Source organism: Rutidosis leptorrhynchoides, chromosome 5, assembly GCF_046630445.1.
Source record: "Rutidosis leptorrhynchoides isolate AG116_Rl617_1_P2 chromosome 5, CSIRO_AGI_Rlap_v1, whole genome shotgun sequence".
Lineage (NCBI taxonomy): Eukaryota > Viridiplantae > Streptophyta > Magnoliopsida > Asterales > Asteraceae > Rutidosis > Rutidosis leptorrhynchoides.
This window is the reverse complement of record NC_092337.1, coordinates 412022644-412034122: the sequence shown is the minus strand read 5'-3', so window position 1 is coordinate 412034122 and position 11479 is coordinate 412022644. Positions and strand designations below refer to the sequence as shown.

The 11479-nt window shown below is 29.6% G+C and overlaps 1 non-coding gene across 1 annotated transcript; it reads left to right on the top strand.

Annotated features, from left to right (window-relative positions):
- The first annotated feature begins 1419 nt into the window (after positions 1 to 1419).
- On the top strand, positions 1420 to 1526 carry LOC139851215 (small nucleolar RNA R71). The gene has a single exon (XR_011760570.1). It is a non-coding gene; the product is annotated as a small nucleolar RNA R71 (small nucleolar RNA).
- The last annotated feature ends 9953 nt before the right edge of the window (positions 1527 to 11479 follow it).

The following is an 11479-nucleotide window of genomic DNA, read 5'->3' as shown; positions in this document are numbered from 1 at the left end:
ATTTTTCTCCTAAGTATTTAAGACATTTTTGAACTTAAGCTCTTTCTCAACCTATCCCAACTTGATTCGCTCAAAATCACCTTCTAATTCCTTGTATGTTGACTCGGTAGCCTCAATGGACATTACACTTTTAACTTGATAGGGAATGAACTTTGCATCTTTCGAATCATCCAAAAATTTGATTACCCCTAGATCCATTGTATCACTTTCCAACGCTTCATCCAAATCAAACTCGTTCTCTTAAACGTTAAATGTGAAAGCCCGATGATATTCGAGTTGATCATCCTTGGTTGAAGCTATTGAGTTCACTTGAGCATAAGTATTATTGGGATTTGATGAACTCGCTTCGTTGTTGTTTGGATAAGTAGTGTTGCTCTCAAATTGGAATAACTCTCGTGTTATTATTATATTGGTTTTGTTGGTGTTGTTGATGTTGTTGGTTGTGTCGGTTATTGTTGTAGTTGTTTTTAGGGTTAAGTTGATTGTTTGAAGGTAAAGTTCCTTGCGGTCTTTCGGCAACTTGGTTTGAAAGTCTTCCAACGGTGCTCTCACGGTTTTGAAATGAAGCTTGTTGGTTTCATATTTGTTGTTTCAATAAATCATTCTCTTTCAATAAGAGTGCTTCGGTTGATTCTACCTTCTTCATATAACTTTGCATCAATTCCTCTAAACACTTCGAAGGTTGAGATTGTTGGGTATTTTGTTGAGGTTGTTAATTGTAACCTTGGTTATTTTGCGGTTGACTATAACCTTGGTTGTTTTGATAATTTGAATTGGGATGGTTGTTATAAGGTTGGTTGTTGTAAGGTTGTTGGTTTTGGTATTGGAAGTTGTTGTTTCGGTTTTGGTTATAGTTGTTGTTGTAACTTTGGTTTCGGCTTTGGTTTTGATTTGTAAATTCGGGTGATGTATTGGTTTGATTGTTGAATGAAACTTGCTTTTGGTTAGGATTGTAGTAGCCTTGGTTTGATGTTCCACCTCGTTGATAGTTTTGATTGCTCACGTAATTGACATGAACATCCGAATTCATGGGAATTTCATCTAGATCAATATGGTTGCATTGACTAATTTGGGGACAATTTTTCGTGAGATGTGGCCCTTCGCATCTTTGACAACCTACTTGCATCGCGACAATCGATTGTTGTAGCCTTTTCAACTCTTTCCCATACGTTTGAAATTGATTATTTAAGCTTGCAAGCGTGACTTGCCCATTATCGCTCTCTACTTGTGCTACACTTTTCCTTGTCAAATCTCGCGATGAAGATGCCCACTCCTATATGTTAACCGAGATATCCTCTAGCAAAGTTTCGGCCGCATTTGGCGATTTATACATAATACTCCCCCCAAAGATGAATCAAGATATTGCTTAGTCAAAGCATTAGTACCCGGTAGAACGTGTTGATGTACTCCTTCTTAGTCAAACCATGCGGTGGGCAAGCTCTTAGCATCTTCTTGAATCGTACCCACGCATCATACAAAGTTTCATCACCCCGTTGGGTGAATCCATTGATTTCCATTCGAAGACGTTCTACCTTTGACGGTGGGAAAAAGTGATTGATGAACTCATTGGTTAAATCTTGAAAAGTCCTAACCAAGCTTTGACGTTGGGTAGCAAATTCCTTAACCAAGCTTTTGCATCTCCTTGAAGTGTGAAGGGGAATGCCCTTAACTTAAAAGCGTCATCGATGACATCTTTAGTTTTGTAGATATCACAAATATCGTTAAAGTGTTGAATATGCTCGAACGGATTTTCTTCTATTAACCCATGGTAAAATATGTCTTTGATCATCGTGAAAAAGTTACCCTCAATCTTTCAATTATCGGCTCCAATTGGTGGTTTTGTAATAGGCGGAGCTATCACCGTTGGTGCCACCAATCTAGCATTCCACATCGTTGTATCATTCGGATCATTTAGTTGCTCTTGATCAACTGGTGCACCTTGGATGATTGGATCATCTTCTTCATTGTGAATTGGTTGACCTTTCGGATTCATATCTTCTAAACAAAATGGCAAAACCTTAAAATTTTTCCTTAATACCCGTTCTTCTCTACGCTTATAAACCCCATGCACGTGTTTCTCCAAATCGGACAATGGATTTGTAAACTCTTGATCCTTGTGGGACCTTGTTTTCATGCTCCAAAATACCTATCTTTCAATCACAACACAAACACAAGCGGTTTTTCAAATACAAAATAGAAATATAAAAGCAAGAAAAGTAACTTTTGTAAGGGCGAACCCTTACAAAAGGATCAAACGATTAAAAGTATAAACCAAATATCCCACTAGCTAACCACTCCCCGGCAGCGGTACCAAGAAATTGATGATGTGTGCATAACAATACATCATTACCCTCTAAATTTATACAAGAATTAAACACTACAAACAAGCACACACAACTAATGAGAAATTAGAACCCGGTTATTATAGCACTTCAATGTAAGTATTCTTTTCAATTTCGTCCCAAGTGAGCGCTGTAAGTAGAATAATTGAAACTATTAATTGTCCTAGGGTTTGTTTGATTGGGGGGGGGGGGGGGTTAATTGATTTTAATTAACAACTAAAACGTGCACAAGTAAGTAAACTTAAACTTAACAATTAAAACTAGTTACAAGTAGCAAGTAACTAAATATTGAGAACTAATCAATAAAAAAATAGTGTTCACTTACCTAATCCTCTCTATGCTTGGATTGCCCTATTTTGCCTAAATTGATATAGCATTAGTTGTTCGAACTATTATTTGTTTAGCAATACTACCAAACCTTAATCAAATTATACTTTTGCAAATTCACATAAGCATGATATCCTAAGATCGAATTAAGTATGAGTTGGTTATTGAGATTATGCTTGGGTTGAAATCACTTAAAATCCTTCAACTATCAAAATCACTTAAGATAGTCAAACACCACTATGTTGAACAAAGGTCAAATGAAAACCAACTTAGATTAGAAATACAATCACTTGAAATCCCTATTCTAGTTGTCTAGATCACCTAAGGTTTTGAAGCACAAATTGATTCACTTCTCAAATCACTAAGAGAGCTACTCAATCTATGTAATCAAAGTAAAACCTATATCAAATCATAGCAATGGACCTCATAGCTAACACAATAACACTTGCTCATGTATTTTCATTCAAAACAACTTTATTCAATTGATTAAGGGCTAATCCTATGCATTAGAGATTCATAGATAAGCAAACACAAGAGATTTAGCCAATCATGGCCAAAACTACACTAATAATAATCATAGAAACACAAATAAACATCATCTTGAGTGATTACAAGTAATTAGTTCAAAACTAGATAAAGAAAAGTGGAGATTACAACCCAAAATGATAAAGAACAGAAGAACTAGAGCTAATAATGATGAAACTTGAGCTTGCATCCTTCAATTCACCTTTAAACTCTAATGGATGATGAAATTAGGGTTTTGTGTGTGAAATTCGGACTAAAAACTACAGCTCCCCCTTGTAATTACCTCTTCTTTTTCCTTTTATAGTGCTGAAAATTCTGGGCTGAAGCAGCGTCAGGAGCTCCGCTTTTGTCTCAGGAGCGGCGCTTTTGGCTAAAAATCAAGAGCGGCGCTTTTGTATTCAGGTGCGGCGCTTTTCTTGGTAAGAGCTGCGCTTTTGACAATAAGGAACGACGCTTCTGGCCACTGGTGGAAATTGGAACTAAAACGTGCATGAGAGCGCCGCTTTTCTCTGAGGAGCGATGCTTTGGATCATCAGGAGCGGCGCTCTTTGACTAAGAGCGGCGATATTGGGGCTGTTTCCTGCACTTGTCATTTTCTTTGCACTTTTTGATAAGGATCTGGTCAATTTTACACCAAATCAGGCTTTTAGCCTTGAATCGATAATTTAGTGCAGAAAAACAACCTTCGGCCCCAATGATCCTCTAAAACGAACGAAATGAGGGAGATATTGCGAGATAAAACGTGTATAATTGGAGCAATATCACTCCTAAATACTCAAACTGCTCAGGAAAACTCACACGGTCGACTAAGAGACAGACGGCTAGGTTTTCACACTCACACGGTCGATTGAGTGAACTCAATCGGTTTAGTGTGTTCTTGGCAGTAGCAGTTACAAAACTAGGGTTTTCTATGGGGTAATCGATCTAGACTTATGATTTTGACTAAAAAGATCAAACCAAAACGCTATACTTATACTAAAACTCACTCGGAACACGATTAAACACTAAAAACGATTACTATAACGTAAACACACAAAGAATTGACTCAAAACTTATCAAACCCAAAAACCCACCTATTTTAACACAAAAATCGATTAAAACACAAGATTCAAGAACTCCAGCTCTGATACCACTTTGTAGACGAATTGACTAGGATCTTAGAACCGTTTGGACTCGATATAGAGGCGGAATACAATAGAACGAGTTATTAATCAAATAATTTGCGTATCGGGGACGAATAAATCAAACCTAGGTGATTAAACTAGATTAGATCGACTCCTAAACGTAATAATTAATAATAATAATAATAATAATAATAATAATAATAATAATAATAATAATAATAATAATAATAATAATAATAATAATAATAATACGGAGTAATAATAATGAGTAATACTTACTTACGTTATGTTATTATTTATGACTACAACTAAAATACATTATTTTTTTAAAAACAAATGTTATAAATATATGGAATAAAAAAAACTAACAAGAAGATATAGATTACATGAATTCGACACCAAAAAGAATGACATACACGAACAAAGAAACAACATGTACATACACGAAACCAACAACACCACAACGTGATGCTTGAAAACCCAGAAAAACTTATGAGTGTACATCTGAGGATGACGCTACATCATCTTCAACACCATCATCCGAACTCTTCATCATCCTATTAATAATACCTCGCACGTACAATTTACTTATGACATTTTCATTGTATTTATAATTATCATTATCATATTGACTATGCATGACTAACTAGTAATAGTATTAACGCTTATTTTTTTTTTCAATTGATGGTTTGTGTATCACTAAAACTTTTTAGTACATTTTAAATGTGTTATGTATTACAGCATAACACCATAAGACACAGCTACTGGTGGACGAAATTTTTTATGGTGTACAAATGACTTTTAATTTTCTCTAAACAAGCCTTTAATCGTTAAATTATGTGTACAAATAGAAAAGTTTCATACTTAATTTTAGACTAGTGTAATGTGTCGATTCTTATATTTTTAGAACTTGAGTTTCGATAAAAGCTTAAGAATCAAATTCCTCATGTCGGTAACAACGTATTATCTACAAAGTTAGGCTGAATATAAAACATGTACGTATGAAGTTGAATGCTCCAATCGAATATATAACAAATAGTTTTTTTTCTTTTTTATAAAAAAACAAATAATTAAATAGAATCTCATTCCATCTTAAATCTTATATATCTTTGAAACATTTTCTAAAAAAATCTGCAGATAACAGAATTCTTTGAAACACATCAAAGTGTTGCTTTTACTATTCTTTACACTATCTATTCTCAAAATGTCGATATCAAAGCAAAAGGAAAATGATGAAATATACGAGCTCCACAAACAATCAAAATTCGTCGTGCAAAAAAAAAAAAAAGTGGCAGATTATTCAGGGTACCTTCCTACTAGGACATATATATACGTAACACCTCGTGGCTTCGAAAAATTGGACACTTCACTGGTGAGATTTTAAGATATTGTACATGATTATAACTTTAAAACACGATTAAGGTTAAGATTGAATGATTATGCATTGAATAATTTAAATATTACTGTAGTGACTTAAAAGTTAACTTGATTATAACTTTCAAACACGATTAAGGTTAAGGTTGAATGATTATGCATTGAATAGTTTAAAATATTACGGTAATGATTTACAAGTTTAACTTTTACAATTTAGTAGTTTATAAGTACTTTTAGTGACCTATTATTCATATTGTTATAATAATAATAATGAGAGCAAGACACTACTAGAAAATCGACATTTCCAGACGACACATTTCCGAAAGACAAAAATCGTCCGGGAAAAGTCACTAATCGATAAAGAAAATCTGCTTTTTTGTCCACTTTTTGTGAAATGACCAGATTTTCCCGAATGACACATAGTGGGGTTGTTATATAGAAGAATTTTCTCGCCCAAAAAGCCAGCCACCATCCGTTTTCCCGCAAATGTTTTCCCACCCAAAGTTTCCTGCCGAAAGAAAAATACATCAGTTTAGGGTTTGTTTATGGTTTAATTAGGGTTTATTTAGGGTTTGTTTAGGGTTTAATTAGCATTTAATTGGGGTTTATTTTAAATTATATCTATACATTATTATAAAACGTGTGCCATTATGCTTACGTGTCATCTCCTCAATTAATCTAATTTAAATTGTCCTACGTGTCATTATATTAATTAATATGAATTATACATAATCCTACGTGTCATTCATTTATTATAAACTAAATTAAATATTAAATTAATTAATAAAATATAGCCGATTTTATTACCTTACAAAAGATAAAAGATATAGCCAAATTTTATTACCTTATAAAAGATATATATAACCGTAAGAAACACCAATACGCTCAAATCGGAAAGTGGAGCCTAAATCTTTGATATGATAAAATATATTTAAAAAAAAAACGTAGGTAGTTATCCATATATAAAATATAAAATCATAAAAGAATTGTATCCATATACTAACTCCTTTCCAATTCTATAATGAACTATTATTTTTTGATTATACAAATTAACTTTCCACTTTTAAAAAAAGTAGAAAATATAATATAGTAAAGTTCTTTATACCACTACTTTTATACATCTAAAACAAAAAGATACTAAAAAATAAGGGTTAAGACTAAAAAACTTTAAAAAAAATACAATGCGTCAGTCACATTTTCTTAAACTGTGTTTTTTTGTCTGAAGACAATAGATAACAACTTTTTGCGGGCTCATGTTAGTGTTTTATCGATTATTTTTCAATTAATGTTAAAATGGTTATTTGGTAATACTTATAGATATTTAGATTTATCTATGTTCAGCTTCATTTGAGATCTTGACATAATAGAATTAGTTTGTGCTAAAATTATATACAATTAGAAATGTAAATTAAATAGTATTATTAACGATCAGTTTTTTAATTTTTTTTTACTGGACTCATATTTAGTGCTTTATCGATTATTTGTCAATTGAAGTTAAAATAGTTCCAACGGACGGACTCATAATTTATCTTTAAGTATTCAATATAAATACTTCTAAAACAAAGGTTATCAGTAATTTCATTGTAATTATATATACATTTGATAAGTATTAATATTAACAATATTAAATATTAATTTATACAATTGTCGTGCAACGCACGGGCTCATAAAACTAGTATTCATATAAAACACGTATTTATATTTATTTTAATTAATAAATAATAATAATAATATAATTATTTAAATAATAATAATAATAATAAGATATTTATTAACAATTAATAATAAATTAAAAAAGTAAATATAATTAATATATAAGTTAATATTAATTTGTATAATAAATATTAATTTTATATAAATAAATATTTATATAAGTAAATATAAATATATATTATATATAAGTAAATATTTAATAAAATATTTATTTTATTTTATAGAACATTTAAAAGTAAATTCAATAAATATATAAGTTAATATTAATTTATATAAATAAATATAGTTTATAAATCAAAAGAAATAAAAAAACTTAAAAAGAAATAAAAAAACTAAAAATATTTGATTTTTCACAAAAAACTAGCGGGCAGGATTGAGTTCGTTCCCCCCAAATTCATTAGGGACGACATATCGTCCGTAATGGTGTCGTCCGGAAAGAAAAAATACAGAAAACGATGGAACCGCTAGCTAGTTGTCACTTTACACCGCCTACCACTCTCATCTCTCTCAAACCCTTCGAAGCTCCGGCGATTTGCTGCTATTTCAGGTACAAACAACACCAAATTAAAGCATTTCTTCCATCTTAAATCACTAACAATTATGTTCTTCAATTTTTTTCTTTCAAAATTGAAGTTTGGTGTTTTGGGTTTGTTTAAATCCGAAATTAATTGCTATGAATGCTATTATGCTTATTGTTGGATGAACATTGTTAGGTTTAGTGGTTAATTTCATATTAGTGATACCTTAGGTTCGAAATTAACCAATCCTATAGAATACCCGTCCAAGGTTAATTTATTAGAAATTAACTTTGGAAGGTCCCCTTTTTGGGACTGCTTTTTGCGTGTTTTGTCTCATTTAGGATGTGGATGTGTATAATGAATTTACTAGTTACAAAAAATTTGGTAAACATTTTCCCTTTACTCCTACAAATATGCGTTTAATACGACATATTTGGGGAGTTTAGAGGAAATGCTGCCGAATTTTTTCTAACTAGTAAATTCATTATGCGCATCCTGTAAAAAGATAAAACATTCAAAGATTGGTTTAGGTTACCTTCCATAGTTGGACTATATATATAACAAATTATTGTACTATAAAAGATTTTTGTTGTTGTAAACTTGATTTAATTAGGTAATATCTATGACGATTGATAAGAGTTGGATTACTATACGACATCAATTTGACCCTGCATTTTGTGTTGGTCTCGAGGCCTTTATTGAGAGGTATAAAAACCATTTGAATCATGAGGGTAAGTGTAGTTGCCCGTGTAAAGATTGTCGTAATACGAGAATACATAAACTTAAAGATATAAAAACACATATAATGCAATATGGGTTTGAACCCTCTTATAAGATATAACAACCCTCATTTTTTCATTCTGAAATGACTAAAATGCCCTTAGGGTTCTCTTGTTTGTTCTGAGTATTAAATTTAGGGTTGTTATCGGATCACAATTAGTGAATGATAATTAAATGTTACATTTATTAACCCTAACCCTAATGTTGATTATATTTAACCCTAACCCTAACCCTAATTTAGTTGTAAGTATTCTTTTCTTTTCTTTATTTTTTTCCATTTGTTCTTTTTTTTATTCGGCCAAAAAATAAAAACAATAAAATAATTATTTATAAATTAATTTACAACAAAAAAAAATATGATACATGTATGATAATTATTAGTATGAATAACAAGTTTAATAAAATTTAATTTCTCAGATTTATAATTCATTTTTGTATTTTTAATTAATTATTTTGTATTTGTAATTTCAGCCAATGCATGTTTAATTATAAATAAATATAAACGAAATAAATAAATTATGAATTGTACTTGGAAAATACTATTAAGTATTATAAGATCTAGGAAAAATAATTTTACAGAATTATAACACGTTTTTATATTTTTATAGAATTAAAAACAACTTATTATTTATATATATATATATTCGGTATATATTTATAAATAGAGAAAAGGCTAAATAAATTATACAACTATTTTTCAAGTAAAGTGGAGTACTAAACTTAATTATTTAGATCTGTACATATTTAATATAAATTAAATTCAAAATTTATATAGATTTAATATTATTATAGTGAACTGAAAATCTATAAAAATTGGAATAAATCGAAAACTAATATAATAAATACATATAAAGTGATGAAAATTTATATTAGTAATATTCTAAGTTAAAAAATATTTTTATATATTATTTTGATCTGTAGAATAATTATTTTTATTATACAAGGTATTCGGTATATATATATATATATATATATATATATATATATATATATATATAATCGGATTTAATTGATCTAAACACTTAAAATTAGTAAAAATAATTTTTACAGAATGTATTTGACTTACAATAATTATTTGAGTCAAAATCCTAAATTATATGTCATTATAAGTATTTATTCTTTCTTTAATTATGTTTCGGTCCATATATATATAAATAAAAGTATTAAAAATTATCTAAAATATCAAAAATAGTAATAAAATTATGAAAACTATTTGAAACAGTGTTAGGACATATAAAAATAATTTTTATAATTTTTGAAATATTATTTATAATTAAATATGAATTATGTATTATTTAAACATAAAAACAATGTAAAATTCGTAATAAATATATTAACTGTAAATAGTATATATATATATATATATATATATATATATATATATATATATATATATATATATATATATATATATATATATATATATATAAATTTTCTGAGTTTATATAGCTTACCTAGACCTAAAAAAATTATAAAAAAAATATTTGGGCCGAATTAGTATTTATTTTATAATTAAATTCTATTTATGTATAAACCGAAAACAAATAGGAAATAAATACAAAAACTTAATAGAATTATTTTTATAAATTTTTATACTGATTAATATGTGTAACTAAGTTTATAAAAATTGTATATATAACTTTTAGATATTTAATAGAATTAAAAACAAATTAATATATATTTCTATGTATATCGGCTTATATAAATATATAAAATATATTTATTAATGAATTAATATTATTTATAATTATGTGATCAGTAGATAAATATGAATGTGAAATTTTATAATTATCTACTATTTAAAATAATTATTTAACTAATTATGTACATTATTTAATTATTAAGCTATTATACTAACAATTATCCTTTAAATAAGGTAACAAATAATAATATAAATATATATATATATATATATATCTATTTGTTGATGCATTTTCTGTAAGTCCCTAGACATCTACCTTACGTTTGTGAACAGTACTTCAGTTTATGGGCTACCATGATCGCTCGTTATTATCCTATCTGTGTTTATATGTGGTTACAGATACTGCAGGAACGCGATATGGAAGTTTGACTATCTTAGACTCAGTCAGACGTATGAGTGAAGGCTCACTCGTACGGCTGACAAGCTCATACGCACGGTTGAGCTGAGCTAAGTCACAAATCTAATCTGAGTATACATATACGAGTGAGTGATCACTCGTACGGCTGAGGCAGCCCACTCGTACGAGTGACGACTGACTCACACGGTTGAGTCAACAGCAGGGGTATATAAGTGTTATGTTCTTCATTTTAGGTTAAGCCTCTCATTACACACATATCACTCAGATCTGGCAGCCTTGTCCGATTCTCTCTCAACCCAAATCACTCAAGAGGTGAATAATAGCTCTAGGTGTTAATCTAATCACACATCCATTGTTGTGGTTTGACTAAATTAATCCCAAAAAGCACAATATTCACTAGAATGGTTTGATTCACTAATTCTGCCTTTGTGTGAATTAAACCTGTTGATTTTGAAGTTCCTAGTCATGTTTCATCATTGGTATCAGAGCTTTGGTTGTGATTTCAACATCATCTAGTGATTTTTGGTGATTAAAGAGTTTGTTATTTTGGGTTTTTGAGTTTTAGAGTGATTTTGATCAAAAAGGAATCATTTTTACGTGTGTAATTGTGATTAAAGAGTGCGTTTATGTTAGTTTAGTGCTAATCCAGCTTGTGGACGAAGAAATTGAGGTTTAACATTAATTTCTAGGGTTTTTGAGTGAATTAGGTTGAACAG